Raw genomic sequence first — 12,279 nt, forward strand, 5'->3', positions numbered from 1 at the left:
ATGAAAAGTAGATAAGATTCTATTTCACTAGTAACTTCTGATTTTTTTTTATATATTTTTTTTTATTGTTATTATTGAATTATTATTAACGTAAAAAAATTAATTTCTCAAACGTGGTACCGCTGATATGTTAAATAAATAAATAAACAATTAATATAGTCCACCTTACCAGCACGTTGATACGTTCTCTAGATCTTTCGGTTTATTACATTAAAGACCAAGTTTAAAAATCATAGTTAAAATTTAACATAAATATAAAGAAGTAATAATTTAATCTAATAATTACCTCTTTGATAACATGGTTCCGTTTCATTCATTTTAATCCACCAGAGTATTGTATATATTCCTTCAGTGTACTAGTAGGACCGGGACAGTCGTGACTGCTTTTAAATTTTAACTATGATTTTTAAACTTTGACTTTAACACATTAACTTTAACTTCTGATGATGGCTTCGAAGTAAGCCGAAAAATCCAGAAAACCTATCAACTTGCTGGTGAGGTAAATTATATTAATTGTTAATTTATTTAACAAAAAATTAATATTTACAAACATTTTTACAAAAAAAGTTGTTTAATAATTTTTAATAAATATTTAAATTTATTATTAATAAATCAATATATTAAAATTAAAAAAAAACTAAAAAAAAGTAGATGAAGTCCGATTCGAACCGACGTGCCTTCCCCTTGTAAGTTCAAAATAATTCATTAATTAAAATTTTATTGGGTATAATTCTGGAACCAATGAAAATAATTACCACTTATGATACATCGTTAAAAAGCCCTCTCAATGAGAGCTTATTACTGCAAATAAGAATAAATCCAATTTTTTTTTGATTTTGGACTTTTTTTTAGACATTTCTCGTCAAGTCGATTGCAATCAAAAGGGAAAGTGCCCAACTAGATGTTACAACAGTCCTAAATCCAAGATTTCAACATTCTACGGTTAATCGTTTTTGAGTTATGCGAGATACATACATACGTACGTATGTAGAGAAGTCAAATGAAAACTAGTCAAAATGGATTCAGGGATTTTCAAAATGGATATTTCCGTTGAAATCTGAAAACCGAAATTTTTCGGGATTACAATACTTCCTTTACTTAGTATAAGGAAGTAAAAATCAATTCGTTTGTCAGCTTCACTAACTATACATTCTTGAAAATCCCCCAGGATGGCTGAGAAAATACAGAGTAGAGAATTTTAGGTTTAAATTACTAATTTATAAATTTTTTTAGTAGAGTAACAATAATAATAATGAATTAAATTGTATCACTGATAAGTCTGCTTCTAGAACTCTCTCTTTTTTATATTCTTGCAGTCCATTTGTTAATTGTAGGATGTTTTTAGATCAGGAAGAAACAAAATTTAAAAATATATGTATATTTATTTTCATACCAACTTTTTAAATTTGTCTTTTCTAATATTACGATTAAGGAAAGGTAAAAACGTGGCTTAGAGAAGAGGTTTCATTTTTTTGACTCTGATATTTAAAAACTATGCTATCAATAATTATAATTCATATTACAGCCAGAAATATAGAAAAACAATTTTTTTACTTAAGACTATTACAACTATTACAATTCTTCCAGGTATAGCATAACTCTTCTAAAAAAACATAAATTTCTGTAATATTATTGTACATTTTATCAAAGAATTTAAAAATATATATTTATAGATGCGGTAATTTAATTTTGATTTATTCCTTATTTTAAACAAAAGTTAATTTTTATTCTTTTTTAGTTCTTTTTATTTTTTACTTTAATCTCTTATTCAGAATCGTAACCTTTACGTTTTTCATGACTTATCTTACAAACACAATTACTATCTTAAAAAAAAAAATTATCTTACAAATCAATAAAAATGCATCGTTTCAATAATTAAATGAAGTCAAATTTTTTGCTCGTTATTTTTTATTACATTTACTAGCAGACCCGGCAATGCTTCGCTATTGCTAGATTTGAGTATTATATAGATTAAATGAACGTAATTGAAAGTATGATAAAACATTAACAAAATGAACATTACGGAAGTTCACAAAATTTAACCTTTCACTTTTCCCTTTCCTTTTCCCCATCTCCTTTTCCCTTTCCTTTCCCCATATTCCTTTTTCACGTTTTTTTATTTTACTATATTCCCTTTCCCATTTTCCTTTCCCCTTTCCCATCCTTTCCCTCATCTCTCTTTCCCTTATTTTCTTTCCCCCTTGCTCTTTTCCCCTTTTCCATTTGTTATCTCCTTTGCCCTTTCCATTTTCTTTTCCCGTTTTCCTTTTTCCCATTTTCCCCTTTTTTCCATTTTCCTCTTTTTCCCTTTTACTTTTTTCGAGTTTTCTCTTTTCCAACTTTTCCCTTTTCCGATTTTTCCCTTTCTCCCCTTTTCCCCGTCTATAAATCGATCCAATAGTTTTTTAGTCTATAGCGGACACACATATCGGAAACATTGAAATGGAATCGTAAAATATTTATTATAGCGTGTGTTGCTTTTACGTCCATCAAATAGCGCTGTTTTTCAAGAAAAGCATCTTTTTACCTGTCATAGGTGTCACATCTTAGGTATATAAGTAGTAGGTACATAAAAACACGCGCGTATTCGAATGAAACATTATGTCATAATTTCAAAGGTATCGCTGAAGAACTTTCGGAGATTTAAGATTTTGAACAAACGAACATTTTCAGTTTTATTTATTTAGATAACGGAATAAAATCAATGCTATTTATAACATATGTTAATGAAATAATTATGGAAAAAGCATATTTTATTTTGAAAACTTAATATATTATACGAAAAGGGTTGGCTGAATGCAACCATTGTTGTATTATACGGGGCTAAAATTTCGAATTGTATTTTAAGTACATATGAATACCAGACGTATTGGAAGTGTTTTTTTTTATAACTATTAATTCACCATATAAGCTGAAAGTTTGTACGTGGGAATGTGAAATAGAAATTTTGTAGCGTATGAAAAATTCCACGCCTGACCCGGGGTTTGTACCTGGGACCTCCGGATGAAAGGCCGAGACGCTACTACTCCGCCACGGAGCTCTATTGCATGTTGACGTACGTATCTGGATGAAGGTGACAGATCAGTCTTTTCTATTAAAGTTACAATGACGATACAAAAATATAAGTTATAAGATAAGTTATATAAGTATCAAGGTAAGATAAGGTATGTAAGTTATATGACGATACAAAAATTCATAAACGGTAGGCAGCAGATAAAACTTATATTTATTTTTTTAATTATGAAGAGAGACAAGAAAAAAACAACGGTTGAAAAATATGAATTCAGAAATATAAATAACAATATTTTTTTGGAACAAATTGCAAATTTGATAATAATAGAAATGGTTATCGTTTTCTGTTATGTTTTCGTTTATAATCGTAATGGTTGTAAATGAATTTACATCGGTTATAAGACATCACCTTGAAAACAACACAATCATTCCCAAGAATAACTAACATTTCATGCCAGGCTTTCCAGCAAAAAATGAAGAATAAATTGGTTTCCCATTTTTTTCTTAATATGTTGAATAAACTTAATATGTCGTAACACAAACCAACCAAAATACAGTTCGTATTCAGCCCTACAAATGTCATTTTGTTCTGAAAGACTGATTTTGTAGTGTTAGAAATTGCGGTAGCGAATTAGGCGATTTTATAAACTTTCTAAAGAATAAATTAATAATTTTACTTTGTTTAAAACAATTTGAACACACAATAGACGTGAAAGCATTTCATTTATTTATTATTTTTTAAATTATCGAAAATAGAAATTTATTGTCCAAAAATGATATATTCCAGATGATCGACATTCCGTTGTACATACTCCGTTCTTGCATGTCACTCATTATTCTTTGCAGCATCTTTAGCGAAATTCTAGGGCTTTTGAAAGCCCAGTTTCGGAAATTTTGTTTTATAAATAATCCTGAGAAATGAGAATGGACCCTCATCACTCATCAGTAAATTGTTAACAAGGTCTTACCTTTTATAAATTAATTGGAGTAATTACTTACTATACTTCAACTTAGTTATATGGACAAAAAAGTAATCTACTTAAATACCTTAACCTACTTTGAAAATCATTAAAAAGCAAAATTCGTACATTGATGCAACAGTGTATAGCTTTTTTTATGATTCATTAATAATCAATCATTAATTTTGTGTTGTATGAAATAAATATTTAAAAAAAATATATATGCGATGGCCGGGAATCGAACCCGGATCAACTGCTTGGAAGGCAACTATGCTCACCATTACACCACCATCGCACCTGATTATTATGATGATAAAGATAATATTATAAAGCGTGGAAGAGGTTGCTTACTATTATTATCTAGTAATGAACTATTAATTTTTTTATAGTGAAAGGTGTAAAGTATGTGTGATGATCATTCGTGATGAAAAAAAATTAGACTTTCACTGTTTATTATAAAGTACTATTATTATTAACTGTAGCATCGGTTATGAAATTTACCCTATATTCTTGGTCGAGTTCTCTATATTTCATGAGTTATTTCAATTTTATACGTTTGAGATTATTGTCAACAATTCGGTATATACCACGGTCAGACAGTCCGAGTGACAAATGGCGACGCGCTGACCACCGCGGACTTCCCCCAAATACCTCTCTCACAGTCGCGATATTCTCGATTGTACGTGTGATTTTTACACTACTAAATTTCTTCTTTAGTGTAGAACCAGAGGACTCAAAAGTTTCGAACCCAAGTCTTGATGGCATGAACTGATGGAAAAACACGATTGCGATCAACTCCGTAATGTATTCTAAATTCATGCCGAGCGATTTGGTAACTTTCACCGTTTTTACCTCGCAGCAAAGGCACGTTATTCTCTACTCCACTACTCTATTGCAACTAACGTTTTTTGATAATCTACAAAATGACAGTAGCGGATTCAATCTTACTCAATTCTGTCTGAAAAAAATAGTGTTGCAAAATCCCCCGGATTCATTCCCGGATCCTGTAATTAGTTACAATATTTTGGATATATCTTTGATATTATTAATCGTAAAAGGAAGAAAGAAAAATCGAAATTTATAATCTTAAAGGTTCTTTACTTAAAATTGATACGTGCTTGTTGTACAACATACTGAAATTTACGCGGTTTCCTTGCGACACCCAAAAGGCCCGCTACGTGTCAAATTTAATATCATAATTTCTTATTCAAACTTCTTTATCCCAATACTAATTTCGTAAATAGGAAAAGACTTAATATTTAACAGCGGAAGCCTAATTTTTTTTTTTTACGAATCAACATTACATATCGTTTATACCAGTGATTTCAAAACTAAGCGCCGCGACGCCCCGGAGAGCCGCGAACGCTTCACAGAAGCGCCGCGAAATATTGTAAAAGCTTCATAATCAATTGAACCAAGACATTTATAATTATTAATTTAATGTTAATAAAGTAAAAAAATAATGAAGATACACGAGTTTTATTTATTTTTATCTCTTACTTATAAAAGTAGTCATGCTTTTACTTAGGGTAGGGCTCCATGGACAAATTTTAATTGAAAAAGGGCGCCGTAACTTGGAAAAGTTTGGGAACCACTGGTTTATACCATTCACTTTAAAATAATAATAATAATCATTTATTATTATTACACACGTGATATTTTTCATACGCTACAAAATTTGTCATTTCATTTTACCCTCTGAAGCAATACCTAACGGTGGTTCCAGATGCTAAAAAAAAGTAGATAATAATAATAATAAATAATCTCTTCCACGCTTTTATAACTTCATCATTCTATTAAACAAACGAGTGCGATGGTGGTGTAATGGTGAGCATAGTTGCCTTCCAAGCAGTTGATCCGGGTTCGATTCCCGGCCATCGCATATATATTTTTTTTTTTTAACATTTTTTACATTAAAAAAAGTTAATAATTTATTGTAACCGGAAAAAATTTATACTTTGCGTCAATATAAGACTCTATGAATTTCACTAAATAGATCTATTATGATGATTCTTTGTTTATTTTCACAAACATTCCTTTGGTAGTTATTTTTCTTTTGTTCATATAATTTAAATTGAACATATTTTAGATTAAATATTTTTTTTCTAAGGGTAATGGGAGAAATCAAGATATTAAAAGTTTAGGAGAGAAAATGGGAGAATGGAAATGGACATGATGCGAAGGACATTGTATCTTGCTTTTTTTTTGTAACTTCCGGGACCATTTTTAGGTATTGCTTTAGAGGATGAGATGACAAATAGCGTGTGAATATGCTATGACTGACCGGGATTCGAACTCGGGACCTCCGTATGAAAGGCCGAGACGCTACTACTCGCGCCACGGAGGCCGGCGGTTATCTTGCCTAAAGCCAGTTAACCATACAGTGATGATGAATTCCTAAAATAAATTGCTAATGGTTTAGGAAATTAGTCTTAATTATACCTCCAATAAAATTAATTGAACTCAAGCGTAAAATGTATAATTTCCTGTTTATAAAATTATGATAGAACATTAAAATTTTACGAGGATGGTAACTTTAAATCAATTACAAAGAAGTGAAATGAAATTAAATGAATTTGTAAAAAAATTAATTTTTTTTTTATGTGGGTTTTTATAATTTTGGGAAATTTAATTTCCAAGATATTCTGAATTTTTTTTTCTGAAAGGTTTGATTCTTTTTTGAACACCACAATTAATATTAAATTAAGAAATTTTGAATTAAGTCACATTAACGTACTATGAAATTAGTGTATCTCTAATAAAGACTAAACATTTTGGTTCATCAAGGAAATTTTCGTAAGATGTTCCACATCCAAGCCACTCTAAAAGTGTAATAAATAAATATTTATTCTGATCACAACATACGAGTAAAAATACATTATGTAGATCACGTCAATATAAATTATAAATATAAGAAAAAAATATGTGTTTAAAGACCATATTTATTTTTTAAATACAAACAGTTGAAATAATGTTAAGAAAAATACATTACATATGAAAAAAATATTACAAAATAATTAACAATTCAGGAACGACTATTGAAAATTATTTTTAGCACGTATATATGCTCACGTTGAACAGGATGCCAAATCCCGTTTTCCTTTTTTTTTTAATTAGTATGATTTAAAAAAATTATCGACATAGTAATATTGTTTCCGTTAAAGAAAATTGTTTAATTATATTTTAAATAAATTGGTGAGGAAAGTTTTTCAATAGTTGAGTAATTTATTAAAACTTGCAACGGAAACATAATATGACACTTTCTCGTAAGCCGAAGAACTGTGTTGAATTATACGAAACAGTTCCGTTATCTGGTTTTGTAAAAGTGCATATTGCTATTTATTAAGAATAAGTGACCACTCTTTTTAGCAAAAAATTGAAATTTTTGTATATAAACACAAGGTTATTTATACATACGGGGTCATCGAGAAAGGATGCAGCAATAAAAAAAAACATATCTCCCTATGATAAAGTATTAACTGGAAGTGCAAAATAATCGGGATATCACCAAGTTTTTTTTAGACTTGACCTTGAGCCGATGCGTACAACGCACGACATCTCTGCACCGCTGTCAGTGAATGGTTAGCGCAGTATTTTTTTTCCTGTTTAGCCTCCGGGAATCACCGTCTGGTATTACTTCTGAGGATGATATGTATGAGTGTAAGTGAAGTGCACTCTTGTATAGATGTATGGTTTATTGAAACCCAACCACCAAAGAACATCGGTATCCTCGATCTAGTATTGAAATCCGTATAAACGTAACTGCCTTTACTAGGATTTGAACGTTGGAACTCTCGACTTCGAAACCAGCTGATTTGTGAACACGCGTTCACCGCTAGACCAACCCGGTAGGTGAGTTAGCAGACTATTAATCAGTTATAATTGTTTGACGGACTTTCCGGCATGTTTATGGCGATGATAATCCCCCTCACGAAAACAGCATTAGACTGTGGTACGAGCAGTTTAAGGAATCTGCCAACGTCAAAGTGAAATTTCCCCGGACAGCCCAAAACGAGGACGAAGCAGCTGAGCATATACGACAAAGTTGTTTAAAAAGCCCTAAAATATCAATTTCTAGGCAAATTTTACAGTTAGGAATTCCAGAGACAGCTATTCAATATATGTTGCACAAACCTTTACGCCTTCACGGTTAAAAAATTCAGCTTAAATATCAAATTAAACCTACGAATCGTCCTAAACGTGTTAAATTCGTAAGTAAAATGCTTTATATACGATGACGAAACATTTTCTAAAGGTTGTTGACAGATGAAGCGAATTTCCATGTCAATGGTTGTGTCAACCGGCATAGTTGTAGGATATGAGGATCTCAGCAACCCAATGAAATTATTGAGTATGTCAGAGATTCAACAAAAATAAATGTGTGGTGCGGTTTGATATCCGATCTTGTGATCGGCCCATTTTTTTTTTCATGAGCCTATCACAAAGAATGTTTATTTAGAGATGCTACAACTGTATGTTTTCCCGTAAGTTGACCAAATAAAACAAAAAATAACGTTGCTTTAATGTTTTAACAAGATGCTGCGCCCCCACACTTTAGCCTAGGCGTTCGACGCGTTCCCAATGAAAGATTCTCTAATAGTTGGATCGTTAGGGCCGGTCTTGTATTTTGGCCTCGAGAAGCCCAGATTTGACACTTCTATACTTTTTTCTACGGGGATTCATTAAAAAGATTGTCTACAATGAAGAAATCAGGGATGTACAACATTTAAGACAACGGATCACCGCTGCTATTGCCACAGTTACGCCTGTGGTGATCCAGCGGATCTGGACAGAAGTCTATTATCGGCTGGATGTTTGCAAAGCGACCGACGGAGCTCATATTGAAATATTTTTGATGTCTCTATTTAATTTTCTAAATATAGGTCTTCAAGATTCATATGGGCGCAAAATAACGGCCTTACAGCTCATTTTTGTATCTTAAAAACTCATTCTGACTTTTTAGGGACCCCCAATAGATGACATTATCTTTTATACGAGAATATAAGTAGGTGTAATAAATATTTAATATTGATGACAAATTTGGTGTTTTATTAAGCGATTCAGAGTAAAACAGTACGTTGCTGTACTGTTGATTTTGTTAGAAACGATATCAATTTGATCATCCCGTAAAAACTTGTTATTTAACAAAATATACATAAATTTCGTTTCTGGACAACAGTAATACTATTGTTATTAATGAAAATTCTATCACACGATCAGCAATGTTTACCTGAGAAGCACAATCCAACGATTTTATCCACTTATAAAGTTTAATGTTTAGAATGTATTCAGTGAATAATATTTTGAATCTTACAATTTTCAATTATTTTAAAATGGTAGAAATTTTGTTATATAATTTTGAAATAGTTTTTACAAGCACCTCATCTGACTAGATAAATATGATTTCATAGTTTTTTTTTTTAATTATCACCTACCGTCTCTGCTATATTTGCTTTATTTTTTTCATATCGTTTTATCTCTATTGTTCCTTGCGCAATTACAATAATAGTTTGACAACAAAACGTTTTTGGGCATAGTTAAATGAACTAATGGATCACTAGTTATATTAAATTCCTTTGAAATAGATAAACCTCTTACTGATATTAAATTAGTTCTGAAAAATGGTGGGCATATATAAGACTACTTTTAAGATAAAAAATAAGGTAGTTGTTGTTTCAAAAGCAAAAAGTCAAGAATGGTTATTTAAAAAATTTTTCCTCCTGATGTTTACGTTGCAATCTGTTCAACTAGTGAACAGTAAACAACCCCTTCCCTCCACGGTCCAGTGAGATGATATGTATGTCACGTAAATGAGGTGTAGTCTTGTACAGAATTAGGCCGACCGTTCCTGATATGTGTGGTTAATTGAAACCGGACCGCTAAAATACACCGGTATCCGCTGTCTAGTATTCAAATCTGTATAAAAGTAATTAATTTTGACTAGAATTTGAACCTCAGAACTTTCGACTTCGAAAATCAGCTGTTAAATAAATGATTTGAGATAACCCAAGAATTTCTGTACTACTAGAACGAAATAAAAGTGAAATTTTTCTCACTAACTGTTTGTAAAAATGTGAAGGATTATATGAACTGTTTTTTTTTTTGTCGCCAGTAAAGTTTGATAGAGATTATTCTATACAGAATGTATTCTATATATACATATATGTGTGTGTGTGTGTGTGTGTGTTTATTTATAAATCTTTACTGTATCCAGGATATTTGATTAAATAAAAAACATTAATTATACTCAATTAGTTGAATCATTAATCAACTAAATAAAAATTGTAATTGTCTAAAATTATTTAGGAGAAATGTAGAGTAAAGCTATTTATCAGACGTGTCTGTTCAAAGAAAATCATAAATCTCTTAAAAATATGTATTAATTTTTGAAAATTATATTCATATGTAACTATGTATTCTCCTGAAATTATTTTACAAAGATTACATGAAAATATACATACAAACAATAGATAAATATTAAAAAAAGAGCTGACAACACAGTTGTAGGAAACCCACAACTATGAATTGTTTCTGATGGACGAATTACACATATAACTTAATTTAAAATATTTACCATTTTATTTATATGTAATATTTTTTCGTGTATGTATTTCAATGATTCTAACTAAAACGCGGAGGCATACCGTATTTAATTCGCGCGGGTGTGGTGGTTCAAGCAGCGACGGTTGGCACTAACTAAAATAATGTAATATCACAACTTACATAGAACAATTTCGCTTGTACATTCGACAGCTTGTGTAGCCGCGAGGAATAACGCACCAAATACCGAGTCAACCGGGGGATTGAGTTCGAGACCCAGCCAGATCGAATTACCTTTTTACACTTTAAATATTATTCATTTATTTCATTCATCTGTGACGTTACAACATAGCAGTAATTTATAGTATTTTTTAGGGTGGGAGTGTGATTTTACAAAAAAAAATTTTTGAAAATATTGTTAATTTTTAATTGTTAACAAATGTCCTTAAGAAAAATTTGACCTTAATAAGGAGAAATCTTGAGGTACTGAGCGTGACCTTGCTCTATAGCCTCATTCCTTTACTTTTTAAGTTGAAAATTTAAAGGCATCAATGCTCCATATATAGAAGAACTAATGTGACCAAGTTTAATCAAAATCGGTAAGTTAGTTCTGGAGATATAAGGTGATTTAGAGGTGAACACCGAACACAAGTATATACGAATATAACATCCGAAAAATTTCCTTTCGGTTTTTTGGGTCACTTAGGTATATCAAAACGTGAAGATCCGGTGAAAACCGCATATGCCCAAATTGGACCGTTTACAATACGTTTTCAGAGCTATAGTTCTTCTATAGCACTATCTAGACAGGAGGGTAAAATTAAAAAACACGACTGAGGTCATACATCTAAATCGGTTCAGCTGCTACGGTGAAATAAATATACATGCGTGCATACACCCTAAATACTTTACACTCCTTTTTGGGCAATCGTGTAAAAATTTACAACGTTTTTCAATTTTTTAGAAATATAAATGTTAATTTTTTTTTAATAAATTCTAATAAAATAATTTAAAAAAGAAACTTCAAATCCATGACCATGTTAACAGTGAATTCAAATAATTTTCATTACTTTTAACTGTTTCTAATTCATTTTTGGTTACAGGTAAAGGTAATTGACAAATAAATTTTTTATAAATGGTTTTTAGTATAAAAATTTTGTTTATATTTTCATTTATAGTAATATTTATTGTACTATTCTTATTCGTTCTTATGTTTATAATTATCAAAATTAATGTCTACATTTGTCATGAAAACAATAAGAGCACGAAATTCATATGTTTATCCATATGTAATTATAAATGAACCTAAACCATCGTAGCAATAAAACGAATTTCTTATATTTAAGTACAGAGAATACCGTTTCGCTTTAAAACTGCTATAAAATATACCAGTATATTATTCCTAATAGGTGAATAAAAAGTCCCGTATATAGATCTACTTGAGTCGTTTACTGGTTATAGTTGCTCACTTGTTGCTAGATATAGAAAAGGGTCGGAAGTTTTATATATAGTGTACCCTAGTACTAAAAATCGTTAATTTATGTGTAGTTTTCCTTCTTTATTTAACCTACCAAATGATTTACTGTTTAGAGTAATACATATTGCAATACAATACACATATTCCAATACATATACACATATTGCAATACATATACATGATGAACACATATTTTAATTCATTATTACTGCATTTAAAAAAGTTATGAAAATGAATTGTTTTAATATAATTTTTTTTAAATTTTCCTTTTTAATCGTTTGAATATTAAAG

At 30.4% G+C, this 12,279-nt stretch overlaps 2 non-coding genes across 2 annotated transcripts; one reads left to right on the plus strand and one right to left on the minus strand.

Moving 5' to 3' along the window:
- Positions 1 to 4,194: 4,194 nt before the first annotated feature.
- On the minus strand, positions 4,195 to 4,266 carry TRNAG-UCC (transfer RNA glycine (anticodon UCC)). The gene has a single exon. It is a non-coding gene; the product is annotated as a tRNA-Gly (tRNA).
- A 1,515-nt stretch (positions 4,267 to 5,781) lies between these two features.
- On the plus strand, positions 5,782 to 5,853 carry TRNAG-UCC (transfer RNA glycine (anticodon UCC)). The gene has a single exon. It is a non-coding gene; the product is annotated as a tRNA-Gly (tRNA).
- Positions 5,854 to 12,279: the final 6,426 nt, after the last annotated feature.

This window comes from Lycorma delicatula, chromosome 10, assembly GCF_047948215.1.
Source record: "Lycorma delicatula isolate Av1 chromosome 10, ASM4794821v1, whole genome shotgun sequence".
Lineage (NCBI taxonomy): Eukaryota > Metazoa > Arthropoda > Insecta > Hemiptera > Fulgoridae > Lycorma > Lycorma delicatula.